The sequence below is a fragment of the Emydura macquarii genome, unplaced genomic scaffold (genome assembly GCF_026122565.2).
Source record: "Emydura macquarii macquarii isolate MOO-44397 ecotype Brisbane River unplaced genomic scaffold, CSIRO-AGI_Emac_v2 contig_2897, whole genome shotgun sequence".
In the NCBI taxonomy this organism is placed as follows: Eukaryota; Metazoa; Chordata; order Testudines; family Chelidae; genus Emydura; species Emydura macquarii.
In genome coordinates, this window is record NW_027133034.1 from 49103375 (window position 1) to 49118941 (window position 15567).

At 41.1% G+C, this 15567-nt stretch overlaps 1 protein-coding gene across 1 annotated transcript in view; it reads left to right on the top strand.

Annotated features, from left to right (window-relative positions):
• Positions 1-15567, top strand: part of SV2C (synaptic vesicle glycoprotein 2C) — a 214589-nt gene that overhangs the window by 31461 nt on the left and 167561 nt on the right. Inside the window, exon 2 of the mRNA XM_067568724.1 lies at positions 2341-2390. The gene's annotated coding sequence lies outside the window, so the exon portion shown is untranslated. The remainder of the gene's footprint in view (positions 1-2340; positions 2391-15567) is intronic.

The window sequence follows — 15567 nt, forward strand, 5'->3', positions numbered from 1 at the left end:
CACAGAAGGGCGGCGGGAGGGAGATGCTGTCTGGAGAGAGGGATAAAAGGAGGGAGGGAGGGAGGAGGAAACGTGCCCCGGCAGAACTCCCCAGGGGACTTCAAGGAGGCGATGCACGCGCGTATCTCCTCCTTGTAGCCCCCCGGGGAGCTGTGCGCGTGCCTGGGACTGCAGGACTCGCTTGGTGCCGATGGGGTGGGAAGCTGGCGGGCTGAGTCATGCTGGCCGGGGCTGCCACGTAACATCTGTGCGCAAAGTGGGGAGGGTTTGGGGGGGGAAGGATCGTCTCCTCGAGAGATGTTGAGATCACCCAGCAGGGATTGACAGCATCCTGCGCTCCGAGTTAGGCTGAGTGAGGAGCGTGCACGTACAAGAAGCGAGGGATTGCGGGGGAGGGGGGCGTTAGCACAACACGGGGGAAATCTACACAGACAACCAGATGAGCGCTGCTGGTGGCCCACCCGCCTCGCCTCGCTTGGGCTGCACCCACTGCAGTGCAGTGCAGGCAGCTAACAGCAACTTCTGCTGGAGGGGAACCTAGGGAGCTCTTGGGGCGCTTGTGGGTGGCAACACACGGATCGCTCTCAAAAGGACGATTTCACTTAGACCTGGAAATGGACAGGTTCCTATGAAGGTATCTTCGAAAGCAACTCGCTGTTTCTGTCACAATTAAGGACAGAGGATTTATGGAAAGGATTAGCTAGCGCAAACAGGCAATAAAGTTGTCTCAGTGGAATCCGTGATTAAGCAGTATAGTTTCCTGGAATCTCTGTATATTATCCTGTATAGTGCTGGGATCTCCATTTCTGTGTATTCCATGGAAACATGTATTTAAGTTTTTATAATGAATTTTCCATCCTGGGAAGTGTGGAATTTCCTTTATGCTGCTATGTAACATATTCATTGTTCTTTCTGTAGTTACACTTTTATTTCCCATTTCCATCAAAAACAAAACATCAAAAACCATCAGACACACACTCCAACCCTCCATTCCCTACTCTTTTTTTTTTAATCAAATTTTAACATTTATTGAATCTGTCTAGTTGCTTTTTATCTGTATCATAATATTTGAAGACTGGAAGACTTTCTCTTTATAAATTCCAGGGAAGCACAGAATCCTGTTGAAATATATTATGGTTGTACTTTAAGTGGATTTTTATATAAATTTCTAGGAAAGCTTGTCATAATCCATATATTGACAGACAGTTTGCCAATTAACTTTATTGACAGAGCTAGTGCCTACCGGCATCTTTAAAAGATACCTGTACGAGGAAAAAGGTTTAATATCTATATTTTGGAACCTTTTTTGGTATTATTAAAACATGACCGTGAATATCAGTAAGCACAGACAAGGCATTGACTTTCTCATGTCGTCGGGATGTAAAATCACATACCATTAGCTTTTGAAAAAATTTTAAAAAAAGATTTGTATCACAAATGAGGTCAGAACCAAGTGCTTTCTGATTGTATACTGTATTCAAGAAATCTAATTCATTTTTTATGACACAGTAAAATGAAAGTGTTTTCTCAGTTCTCAACAACATGGAATAAACATACAACATAGTAAGATCACCCATAAAGCTTGTAGTTATACATAGTGTGTTTTGTTTTGTTTTTTATTGCATATGCAATACATGATATAGTAATGTGTGATACGTGTGACTAAGACCACTATAAATGTATGTCAGTTCTAAATATTGCATACAAGCTTGTTAGATCCACAAATTATTTATACAATAATGCATGATTTTACATGAGTTAAAAGACAGTGCTTTCCAAAGCACAATAAGTAAGCATTTATTTTCAGGGGCCCAATGCTCTAATTGAAATCTGTGGGAGTTTTGCCATTGACTTCAGAGGGAGCAGGATGGAACCTAATATAGTGGACATGTCTTTAAAAATTAAAATAGTTTTGCAAAATGAATACTGAGTTAGTGAAAAACAATGCAATTCTAAATACTGTAAACTGTTTTTACCTAGTAGCCTGGTCACTTGGGCTATATGTTGCTTAGAATTTCTTGACTGCATGCATATCCATTCTTGTTTAAACAAAAGCTCATCAATTAGATGAAATGTGTTTGCAAACCTGTGATAAGGAACCTGCTGCTGCTGCCATGGTATTATGTAGCGCACAATGTTTTCATCTTTAAGCAGACCAGGAATCATTTTTAAAATGTTGTAGTGGATTGAATGTGGGGCCTGATATTTTAAGTGTTTATCTGTAATCAGCTAAACAAGAAATTTCTATTTAGATTATTTTTATTAGTGTGTCTGAAATGTTGAGGCTAATAACAGTGCTAAGAAAACATTAAATCGTGTATTTTTAAATTTCTGTTTTAGGTTAGGAAACAGCTTCAGTTACTGAAGAAAATATCACTTCTGCTTTAACCGTAAGTGAAAAGATATGGATAGCATTTTTACTTGATGAAATATTTATAGTAAATAAAATCATAAAAATGGGACTTGATAATCTCTTAATTTATCTTTAATTTTGTATATGGGTATTTGGTTCTTTTTACAGGAGTTATAAAGGTTTAAAATATCTATTTTTGTGGAAATGCATATGCTGCCAGACTTATGCCATTTGTGCTCTGTATACAATTTAATTTTTTTTAAAAATAAATATCCGTTCATTAAATACAATCAAGCAAATTTCTACAGGACTGGTAAGATTAGTTATTTAACAGAAGGACGACAGTGGCCATCAGAAAAGGTCAATTTAAGCAAAGTATCTCTCTCTCCTCTGAATCAAGTCTGAATTCTGACTCTTCTCCTCCCACAACAGGCAAATACATGTTAACCCAGGCATAAAATTGCTGAAGGTTCTTTCCAGTGTACATCATATTATCACAGTGTTGTTTGATCTTAAGACTGAAATCCTATCAAAGTTTGACTGCATTTCTGCTAAGCAGCAGTTAGCATAAAGGCTTTAATACAAAACAACAAAAGCCAGAACATAAACAATTAAGATGGCCATTCCAACCCTAACACTTCAACTAAGCTAGGAATTTATAATGATGATGGATTAATAATACCTAGCACTTACAGCACACGTGGCATATAACATTACACAGATCCCTGCAAAAATAAGGTAAAATAGCATCTCCGCTCTCTCCTCTACAGAAGCTCCCTTTTGTGGTCAAGTCTGTCCAGGATTGAGTGTGTGTGTTCTAGGCTGGAAGAGCAATCCGCTCCCCACAACCCTGCCTGTAGGTTTCTGATTGGAAATCTGTACAATAATTAATGCTGTTGGTACCAGTATTGACTACTCCCTTAGGCTTTTGTTTCCATAAATGCTCAGCCCAAGGGTAATGAGCTGATATCTAGGGAGCACCAAAGAGGGAGCTGACTACACAAAAAAAGGAAAACAAAAAACAAAAAAAACCCCAGAATCCATGGGATCAGGAAATAACATCCTCTACAGATTGTCAGGCCCTGTGGGTCTCTGAGAGACCATCTTCTCTCTGTGAGGCTCTAGTGTAAACCTTTCATTTCACAGGAGCAAGTAAGTACTTACTTCCCAAAGTAGGCTTCACAGACTAGTTTTTACCCCACTAGAATATTTTCAAGGGAGGGGAATACTGAATCCCTCACCATTGAGGGATAAATCCTGCCCTAATGGCACAATCCAAGTAACTGGGTTGGGCACGGAAACTTGCAAGAAAGGACTTTTCTTCAGGCTACATATGGAGAGGCAGTGCTGCTGCTCCACCATCACTGCTGCAGCCTCCCAGCTGAAGTAGTCCTCCTGGTTGCTGTGCATCCACTCTTGAGGTTGGGAAATGGCGACTGGATCTGCCCATCCACAGTCCTTGTCATTGTTACTCCCCCAGCCTACCTGTATGCAGGAGGCTAACAAGCCACCACGGTGCACAGCTTTATAGTACTCATGCTGCAACTCTTTGACCTCTAGAATCCTGCCTTTCCTGGGTAGTTGGTTCTATGTCCCTGGCCCTTGGTGCCAGAATCACAAAGAGGACTTGGGTGTTGCAGTGCTGAAAATTACAACTCTTTGGCTCCTTGCTGCCTGGTGGAATTCACAGCCCCGAGATAGGCTTCCCATATAATGTATGGGGAGAGTTCAGCACCTGAGAAAGGGATTCTCCGAAGCCAGCAAGCTGAGCATGGAGCTGCCTAAGATAGCCTGGAGCAAAATGCAGAGGAGGGAGGCAGGGTTTAGGGCCCAGATCTACAGAGGGAGTTAGGTACCTAATTCCTGCTGATCTGGGCCTCAGATGCCTGACTGACGAAGCAGAGGCAGGTGCCTCTTTCCGCTCCGGTTTCTCCACCATGAGCCCTCTCTTGGAGTTAGGTGCCTAAGCCAGGTCAGCCCTATCTCACACAAAAGACAAGGAAAAAAGAAACACACACCTTCACCCCATTATAGCCAATAACACAGCCGATAGGGCACTCCCCTGGGATGTGGAAGAGCTGTTTTCAAATCCCCACTGTGCCTGATTCTGAGCAGAAACTTGAACCGAACTCTCCTGCCTCCTGGGAGAGCCCTAACTGCCAGGCTATTGGGTACCCTGGAGTGGGTCACTCCCTCCCATTGGAGCTGTTTCACTTAGTATTAAATAAATAATATTTATTCGGGGGGGGGGCGGGGAGTGATTTTTCTAGGTCAGTGGTTCGGGCACTCATCTGGGATGTAGGAGAGTTAGGTTCAAATCCCTGCTCCAATGCGTAGGGTTACATTATTGCCCATTGTCATGAGACTCCCCTTGATATGCACACGCGGTTACCTGAAGTCAGACATTCAGAAGGCTGAACAATTGTATGCTCAGATTACACGTTCTGTAAGTCAGGTTGTGATTTGCCTCTGTGTTTTCTGTTTTCCATTGTATAGAAGGGTAACATTATACACTTACATATCCCATTTGACATTTTATTGCACACTGGCATTTTTTTAAAAATAATTTTAAATATCAGGAATTTTAGTCTTTTGCCTGCTCACCTGCCAAAAGTGATGATGCTGTAAGGAGCAGCATTTGGTCCATAATTTGACATGGATGAAGCCAAATTACGCAATTAACTAGAGTAACACTGCATGCATTCTAATGCATTCATAATTTTTATACACATAAGTGGACTATGTAGTTAAAGGGACACCATCAACCTGAAAACTGCTCCATTGCAAAAAATGAATTCAAGTGCTTTCAGATATTGTTCTGGTCTGCAAGTCTTCCTGTCAATTTTTGTGGTTTTCCCAATCACATTTTCTTGATTTGTACATGTTTTTATCTTTCCTGCATGTATATAAAAGTTCTGTGGGAGCTATCTAAGTATGGGAAACTGACTATACACAACGGGCCAGGTGTTAAGCACCTGAATATCTTTAACTCCCATTGATTTCAATGGGCGTTAGAGGCCCAAATACTTTTTAAAAAGCTGTCCCAAAGTGCAGCCAAATGCATAAAATTAACAGAAAAAGGAGATTCCTTTCCCTTTAATCCCTTTCAGTTATAGTAATCTGGGGTATTCACTTGCAAACTCTGTGAGCAGTCCCATTGAAGTCTGTGGATGAGGCCAGCAAGGAAGGGGTGTGTCCAGGGGGGCTCAAAATGCACTGATTCAGACTCCTATGAGTCCTGGATTGAATTAAAAGCTGCCCTTTCCCGATGGGGATGAATATCCCTGCTTTGTGGATGCAGATTTGTCTTGATCAGGTCCACAACCTATAAAGGACTTTGTAATCTTTTTGAATGAAAGCTGCCATATACATACATTGTACTGTTAGCACTTAATCAGTGCTCTAAATTATCTGTAGCCACCGTAGTATGAAACTCTTGTAAAGATATAAGTGTGCTGGACTGCTGAAATCAAGAACACCGATTGGCTGGTGAGACAGGAAATTACTTTATTAAATTGTTTGGCCCACTGAGGCTGACTGTCCTAGACACTGGCTGCTAGAGCTGTATTTTACCTGGACTTAATGAATTGCTTGTTTCCATTTTTATGAAATGGAACCTTCATGCCCCCTAGAATGGGCTGTTCCTTTCTCTTTTTGGCCCCAAATTGACACACAACCCTGCAGTTTCTTCCAGCTATCTGGGAGGGCAGACAATATGTCGTCTCTGACTAGCCGAGTGACCAGTGCCACTGCTCATACAGAGTGGGAGTCTTCGAGGTTGTTCCCAAATAAGAAAAGTGAGGGTACTGGGGGAGGAAAAAGGAATTTCATATTAACATCCTGGGTTAATGTGGAACACGTAAGAAGTTTATTAAAGCAACAGAATAATAGAATGAATTTTAGGGTAAATTGTTATAAAGAATAAATGAGAAAATATTTGAAGAGCCGGCCAGGAGTGAATGGGAAAAGCTTGTGTGTGCTTTGTAAGTGTGTATAATTAAGGTGAAAAGTTCCAGAGAGGTAGCCGTGTTAGTCTGTATACAGCAACGAGAGTCCTGTAGCACTTTAAAGTCCACCACATTTAATTTCTGCAGGCATAAGCTTTCGTGGGCTGCAACCCACTTCGTCAGATGACGAAGCCCACGAAAGCTTATGCCTGCAGAAATTAAATGTGTTGGTCTTTAAAGTGCTACAGGACTCTCGTTGTTGCTATAATTAAGGTGTTGCTCAGGGCACCATGCACCTTATCTGTGGCACACAGGGGACATTATTGATGTGGCAGTGCTTCCCTGATTTACTGATAAACAGAATGTCTTTAGTTACACAAAAAGCTAATTGTTTTCCAAAACGTTCATTGTGATGAACATGAATATGCTATGACTATGCAGTCTTTTTGGATTCAAGGGACTGCGAAGGAGCAGGATTGGTTTTATTCAAGAACAATATCAGTAAAAAGCCAAAGTGTTAAAGATTAATATCAAATCATCGAGGGGGAGAAGTGACTTCAGAAGGTAGGTTTGGCTTGAGTGACACCTTAGTTTTCCTTGCAGTCCCATTGAGAGATAATGTTGCTTTAAGGCTGACAAAGGTAACAAGTGTTGGTGAAAAGTTTGGAACAGTCTGAATCTTTCACAAAATTGCATGTTCGTGGGGAACTGAGACGGCTTTTGGTGATTTCCAGAAGCCTAAACTTAAACTCTTTTCTTTGTTTTCTAATATGCAGTATTATAACGTATCCTACTTCGATTGCCACATTAGTCAGTATAATGATGGTGTTCCATCTAATAAAGCCTGGAGGTAACATAGGAAGGTAATTAAATATGCTATTTATTTTCTGCTAGCTAAAGGTTTGATTTATCAGACAAATTGAAACTCAGTGTTGAAAGGGAATTGTGGGAGGAGTTGCCTTATGGTCCCTCATTGCTGTGGTATCTGAAAACTTCATTTAGAAGGAAGATGCAGATAAATTGATACCTTGAGATGATGGTTTAGAGACGCTCCCTTCTAAGGGAAAGTGTTATGAATTATAGGACTTCTGAGATGTGTCCTGGAAGCAGGGATGGAGAATAAAACACAGTGTAGTTGTGTGCAGCAGTTGACTACAGAAGCTCTCTAGTTTATTGTATTCAAAGTTTCCATCCTTTCTCATTCACTGGTTTGTTGCTTAATGAACCCCAAGATTACATGGTGTCAGCAGTGCTGAATGAGGAGACTGTAGTCATTTTGAGGTTAACCCTTGTGTGTGAAACTGAAAGCAGAGGAAAGGGAGCAGCGAACAGAGAAGAACAGAGCACAATGTAGCTTTATTTAGCTTAAGAACGGAAGAAGGCCAAGAATGGAAGTGTTGCAACCTTCATCCAGTCTGCAATTGTCAGGCACTGTTGCAATGAACTAGAAAGGATTCTGACAGAGATCTGAATTGTATTTAGCAGCCGCAGAGGCAGAGGAGAAAAATGATAAAGTTTAAAAAAAAACAAAACAAAAAAAAAAAAACCTTTTTGTGTGTTTTTATGGAGGAAGCATTGAATATTTACAGCAACTTCAAGTCTGAAGAAAGTGAAAACATGAAGTTAGTATTTTAGTTAACTAAAGTTGAGGACTATTGCATGCCAAAAAGAATAGGACCTTTTTGAGAGAGACAGATTTTTTCACATGCAGGCAAAAAACTGATGACACCATAGAGCAATATGTCACAGAATTAAGGAGACTCAGTAAAAATCGTGGCTTTGGTGAGTTGACAAAGTCTCTGGTGAGAGAATCATTTGTGGCATTAGAGGCAATATGTTGAGAGAGAGACTGCTCTGTGAAGGAGATTTAAGTTTGGAAAAAGCTCTCCAGATATACAGGACAACAGCACAAGCCAAAGAGCTGAATTCACCAGATGTGCATGAATAACCCTTAAATACAGAAGAAAAGTACAATCAAGAAGTGGAACCATTTGCGATGAAAACCACTGCTGGGGGGAGGCTGGCGGGAGATGTGGAAGGTGTGGCTTGCAGCATGGCTGCAAACAGTATTTTGCCTTTGAAAAACTCCATCCTAAAGGTGAGCAAAATAATAGTTTTTTGCAAAATGCCACAGATCTCAAATGCAGAAAAATCAAGTGCATTCAGTTGAAGACAACATGATTGAGGAGTTTTACACAGACTTACTGGGATCAAGAAATCCTGATGAGAGGGATTGGATTCTGCCTATGAAAGTGAATGGAACAATTACTCTACTGAAACTAGACACAGGAGCTCAGGTTAACAATCTGTCTGAACAAGATCGAGAGACTGAAAATAAGACCAAATCTGGGACCAACAAAAATAAAAGTAACTGGTTATTTTGGGACAAATATACCAGTGAAGAGGAGGTGCATAGCTAGCATCAAATATAGAAGCATCACATACAGGCCTCTGCTCACTGTAGTGCCAAAGGCGGTGACATCAGTCTTCTGCCTGGCTGCCTGTGGAAAAACTCAGTCTGGTAAAACAGGTGCTCTCACTACAAGGCTGAGGCACTCATTTGGAAATATCATGATCTATTTCAGGGGTTGACTTGCTTGCAGGGTGACCATACCATCTGGATAAACAAGTTATCCATCCATATAGAAAGGTGCCATTTGCACTCTGTGATAAACTCAAGGCTGAACTTGCAAGGATGGAAGCAGTGCAAGTAAGACAAAAGGTTGAGGTGCCAGTGAGTGAACTCGCTTTTCTCCACAATGGCCAGGAACAGCCAGCTAAGCATATGCTTATGTACAAGAGACCTCAATAAGGCAATAAAAAGAGAACATTTCAAATTACCAACCAGAGAAGAGATGTGGTTCAGTATGCAAATACACAATATTTCTGTAAATTGGATACGTCCTCAGGTTTTTGGCACCTAAAATTAACTGAAGAAAGCTCAAAATTATGCAAATTTAATACTCCATTTGAAAGATACAGATTATTACGCTTAGCCTTCGGCATAGCTTCAGCACCGGAAGTGTACCACAAGACCATCTGTATGACCTATGAACATATAAATGGTGTTGACTTCAAAATGGATGACATCATAATCTGGGTTTAGTGAAAGAGGAGCATAATTGTAGATTTTGGTAAGTCTTCCGTGCAACCAGAACTGCAAATCTCAAACTAAATAGGAAACAATGTGTTTTAGGGGTTACAGAGCTGACTTTTGTTGGGCATATAGTCCAATGAAGGTGTAAAACTGGTTAAGAGGAAGGTTTCAGCCGTTGAAATGATGCCACATCCCCAATCAATGAAAGATGTTCAATGGTTCCTGGGAATGTTTAATTATCTTAAATTAGGTATGAATTTTCCATCTACCAAAGCAGTGGATTTGAGAACTTCTAGAGAATAAAAAATGAATGATACTGGGGTGCAGAACAGGAGGAATGATGGGGATGTTTGAAACAACAACTGATACAAGAGCCAGTGATGAAGTTCTACGCACCAGGAAGGTTTATTTAAAATTTCAGCAGATGCTTAACACTCTGGGTTAGGTGCAGTGATTTTACTGAAAGATGAGGATTGTTGGTAACCAGTGGTATATGCATCCAAATCACTGACTGAGGCAGAAAGCATGTATGCACAGATTGAATCTCTCACAGACAAACCATATTTCTAAAAGCTCCTTCTCAATCAGTATATTTATGGCCAGACTGTGGATGCTGAATCAGACCACAAGCCACTGATGGAGTTATTTGGCAAACTGCTGAATGACTGTACCTTAAGAATTCAAAGAACGATAGTAAAGCTGCAAATGCATAATTTGGTTGTGACTTACAGGACTGGTAAAGTCATGTTTGCTGCAGATGCACTTTCCAGAGCGGTGACTCCCACTATGAAACCAGAGAAGACCTTAGAGATAGAGATGCAAGCCTACATAGATCTGATTGTAAAGTCAATTCCAGTAGCTACCAGGAAATTGCAACAAATAAGAGGGGAAACAGAGAGAGATGAATTGTTGGGGATCATTAAAAGAGTGACAATTAAAGAATGGCCTGAAGAAATAAGCAGTTGCTGTCCAAGGATAAGAGACTATTGGAACTCCAGACATGAACTTACTGTGACAGATGGGGTGATTTTCAAGGGCAGCAAGGTTGTAATACCAATGAGCCTCCAGAAAGAAATGCTACAGAAGATCTATGAGGGTCGTTTAGGAACTGAGAAGTACAAAAAGTGAGCATCAGAGGTGTTTTATCGGCCATGGATCAATTATGATATTACTAATGTGGTAGACAATTGCTTTTCATGCTTGAAATATAAGCCATGCCAACAGGCAGAGCCTCTGAGACCTCACCCAGTTCCACAAAGGCCTTATGAGAAGGTAGGCACTGACTTTTTATTCGGTAATCAAAGGATTATTTAATAGTTACAGATTATTATTCTCAGTATACAGAAATTTGCACACTACACAATTCTAATAAGTCAGTGATAGCCAGTATGAAGGGAATCGTCTCCAGACATCTGGAATTCAAGATGAAGTCTTTTGCGACAATGGGCCACAATTTTCCAGTGCAGATTTTAGGCATTTGCCATAGATTGGGATTTTTATCACAAAAGATCAAGTCCATATTCCCCCCAATCAAATGGACTGGTGGAAAGGTCTATACAGATGGTAATGAATCTTATAAAAAAGATTTTTGACAATGAGGGTAATTTGTATATAGCTTTATTGGTTTATCAAAGAATGGCTCTTTTCCAGCTCAGCTGTTAATGGGAAGAAGGATCAGATCTAATTTACAAATCACTGATAACTTGCTGAAATCTCATGACAATGAAACCATATAGAAGATGACAAAAAATCAGAAGTAGAACTATTATTATGACAAAAAGGCCTGTGATCTCCCATCTCTTTACCCAGGTGATAGTGTTCCTGAAGAATCAAATCTCTAATTCTTGGTGTACCAAAGGGATACCATTAAAGAACAGCTGCATCCAGAGTCTTATGTGGTCCAGACAGATCAAGGGGACACATTTCAATGTAATCGAGGGGATCTAAGACTAATCCCAGAAAGTTCCAAAACATGGACAGTAGATGTGGACTCTGACATTTCCCAACTGACCATTCATCAACAGACAAAGGAGGAAACTGGCAAGGAACAAGAGAACATCTGACTCTCATGAAAGGCTGATACTGAGAATAGCAGAAAGGGAGATTAAATGTCCTGAAAGACTCCGAGACCTACTAACCAACCTGGAGTAGGGGTATTTGAGGAAAGTGAGTGGTAAAGACTCACTCCAGAGTGATGTGCTGGTGATCTTTTTCTCTCCAGGTAGTTGACATGTTTGGGTTTATGGAAATGTACTAGATGGGTTGAGAATTTAATGTATGTTATTAAATGGTTAGCTATTTATAGATCTATATTTATAATGTATGTAAGAGCTACTTGGATTTTTTTAGGAGGGAAGATGTAGAGAGATATTTGTGCAAGATTATAATTTAGAGATGCTCCTTCATAAGGGACAGTATTATGACTATAGGGATTTTGAGACGTGCCTAGGAAGCAGGGCTGAACATAGGATAGCTGTGTGCAGCAGTTCACCACAAAAGCGCTCTAGTTTGTTTTAACAGAAGTTTTATTCCTTTCTCATTCACTGGTTTGTTTAATGAACCCCAAGATCATTGCAGAGGAAATACAAGAAGAAACATTTTTGTTTAATATTGGGCGCAATTAAGATTTAAGTATTAACAACTGTGCAGAATCCTCATGTACTCTTCATATGTTTCTTTTATGCCAATTTTTTCATAGTCTCTCTCCCCTTCCTCACCCCTTCTAGCTTCTAGATTTATATCTTCAATCCCACTGCTTGACAGTGATGGGCCATGACGCTTTCACATAGGAGCCACGTTGTTCCTCCTGGGCTCCAATTCCATGATACAAATCCACACTCAGGATTTCTTGTCTTTCCCTGGAAGGCTAACTGCTCTTATTCCTTCTGTCTTGTGTATGACAGCACAGAACTTGCTTTGACAGCACTTTTAATAGACTGTTTGATTGGCAGCACCCAGTACTACAGCTTCACAAACAAAACACCAGACTAGCCCTAAACCTTCCTTTCTTTAAGGGTATATTTTTGTTTGTTCTTTACACATTTTAAATATTCATCGTCAGCAGACTACTGAAGCTATTCGTTCCGCAAATTGGTATTTAGATGTCTGAGCCCACTCCCCTTGTCCTCAGGGAGAGTACTTCCATTGACTAAATGGGAATTTGATCAAGCAGAGAAATTTGCTCTTTGTTGATACCATTCTGCAAACAGCTACCTCAGAGCTGGTCTACACTACAGAGTTTTGTCGACAAAACAGTGGAGGTGTACACACTGAAACTGTGCGTCGCCCTAACTACACCAACGTAAGTCCTATACCTCTCATTGAGGTGGTTTTATTGTGTCAGCACAGCATAGGAGTTACATCAGTGGGAGGAGCATTTCAATGTGTATACCTCTACTGTAGTGTAGACCAGCCCTGGGGGAGCTGTTTGCATAACAGCTTACCTTATGCTGGCTGTTGGCTGTCATTCCTATTTGGCTGAAGAGCTGAGAAGCTGGACCCCACTATCAGCAGGGAGTGGAGCAAGAAGGTATGGGTGACTTCTTTTGGCCCCCAGCAGGGAATAGGAGTGTGGGGAAGGCAGCCTAGCATGAGCTTGTGCGGCAGCTGGGCTCCTGGAAGGGAGCTGCCGGCGGAGCTGAGAGATTGGGCTCTCAGGTCTCCCCACTACCCCTCTTAGATCCGTGGAAGTGCTCCTGGTGAGGACGCACTCTACTGACCCAAGGAGGGTAGCGTGGACTTCAGCCACCATGGTAATTAATGTAGTGACTGTAAGTCGACCTACCATAGTTCACCTTACCTTTGTAGCATAGACAAGGCTTTAGGTTTGCAGATTTGTTATTGTTTCATGTATTATAGGTGGATGTATAGAATGCAAGAAAAGAACCTCACTTGTGCAACATAAGCCAGATACTTGAATCTGCAGCTGAGTAGCTGAAATTGCAGCGTACTTTTCCTGTGTGTTACCACAGAGGAGTCTCAAACCAAGACCTGTTTGTAAGGTAACACTGCTACCAGTGAGCAGAGGGAGCCTTCCATTAGCTAAGCATGGAGAAGCTGTGATAGACTGATCTCCATTAGGAGCTGATGTTGACATATTTTCCAGTATCTCTCTCTTTGGCTGCTATCAGAACATCTCTATGTACCAGGTTGGAGGAGAAATGAGTCAATTGTTTTGGATATATATCTGAGTAGTCATTATTCTTAAAGCTGGTCATTTAAAGATTCCTTTAAAGGGGAGAGAAAAACCATGTAAGAGGGAAGGATCGTGGATAGAATGGATAGTTCATATGCCAGGATTTTGAGGCTGTCGGGTAATACATTAAGATCACCAAGAGTTCAGTGGAAATGACAATCTGGGCAGGTGAAAGTACTGAACCAGGCCCTACAGCCTCTAACTACAGGTTGAGGAAAAAATAGCACGTGTCTTGTTGTTTTTAAAAATAAATTAGTGGTCTGACATGGCAGAATTTTTTCTGAATGAAATGTGTGGATCTCCGTTCACGTATGCCTTGTCACAATATGGATTTAGGCCTTCGGGAGCAGAACGCTTTTCAGTTGGGTGGCTAGGCTGTTTTTCAAAACAAACCATTTTAAGAAGTTCCTCTAGACTGAAAAATGGTTCCATCTTAGTTCTGTTGCCTATTGTATGACTCTAATCTCAAAGTATTGACAATATGTAACTCATGCTTACTCAGTGTGGCTCTCTGTCACTCTCCACGTGGTTCAGCCACTAGGGGTATGTCTACACTGCAGCTGGGAGTGTGTTTCCCAGGTTTGGTTGGTAGACAGACAGACATGCACTAGCTGTGCTTGAGCTAGTGTGCTAAAAATGCACTGTAGCCAGGCACTGGCTCTGACTGGACTGACGCACAAGCAGCCGCTCAGACGAGTCACTCAAATACATATCTAGGGGTCCAGGAAGGTTTATACTCCAGCAGCAAGTCAAAGCTACCACCTATGAAATACCCAGCTACACTGCTATTCTTAGCACACTAGTTTGAGCTGAGCTAGGATGTGTCTGTCTACCTGAGCTGGGAAGCTGCAGTGTAGACGTAACCTAACAGACAGAAATTTACAGAATGATGATGGCTTATGAAATGTGGTGAGCCATGTAGGAATGTATAATTTAAACAGTTAAAATATTCTGTTTGTGATTTAATGGAAGCTGTGAACCTGCAGCCACTTTGATTTACTATACTTCATTTAGCCTCTGTGCTTTCTTTCACTTACTGAAAAGCTAAATGTGCCTGTGTGACATTAAGAACAGCCCAAGAGAAGTGGGCAAAGAGCACCCAGATATCCAGTAATGAACTGGGCAAGCCAGCAGCAGTTCAAGTGCACCCCATTTCTTTAATGTCATGAATGTATCTCATAAGTCTCATGCAAGGTGTCAATGAAAAACTCATGGGCTCACTGGCTATTAATATCATCATATAACATAAGTGCAAGAAACTGATACAAAGTTACGGACGTAAACTGAAATTCTAGTTCTTAAGGTGTCTTTGCCAGCTACACAGGAATTCACATTCCTTTACTTGGATAGGGTGTCTCCCCACTTGGGGCATTACTTCCAAAATACTTTGAAAGACACTGAGAATCATAGACTCATAGGATCGGAGGGGACTTCGAGAGATCATCTAGTCCATTCCCTTGCTTGTATGATTGTATGTACATATTGTATAAACAGACCCGTCAAGTTAACCAGGATTGGAGGCAAACCTCCCACTATCAGGGCGGGGGAGGAGATTGACAATCGCATGTCAAATGTTCATTCAGTTGCACTGGAAGGGGCAGGAACTGAAAAATTTGCATTTTAGCAGAGACCATTCTGGCAGGGAAGGAAGCAGCAGGACACTTCCTTCAAGACAGACTCCATGTTGCCTATCTCACAGCTGGAAATAGGCTTTGATCTGGGACGGTTCTTCAGATGAATCCATTTCAAAGATTCATTGGACTACAAAAGAGAGAAGCTAAGAAACCCTATGTTGTTGATTTTTTCACCTAAGAAGACAAAGGTGATTGATTTTGGGGGATAAATCTTGACCCAGCAGTTTGGTCAGCCATCTTGATGGAAACGTGGTGAGGATTTTACCTTGAACTAAGTCTAGCTTCTTAAGTATTAGTTACTAGAAAGTATTTTATCCTTATTTCTCTCAACTATTTCTGAC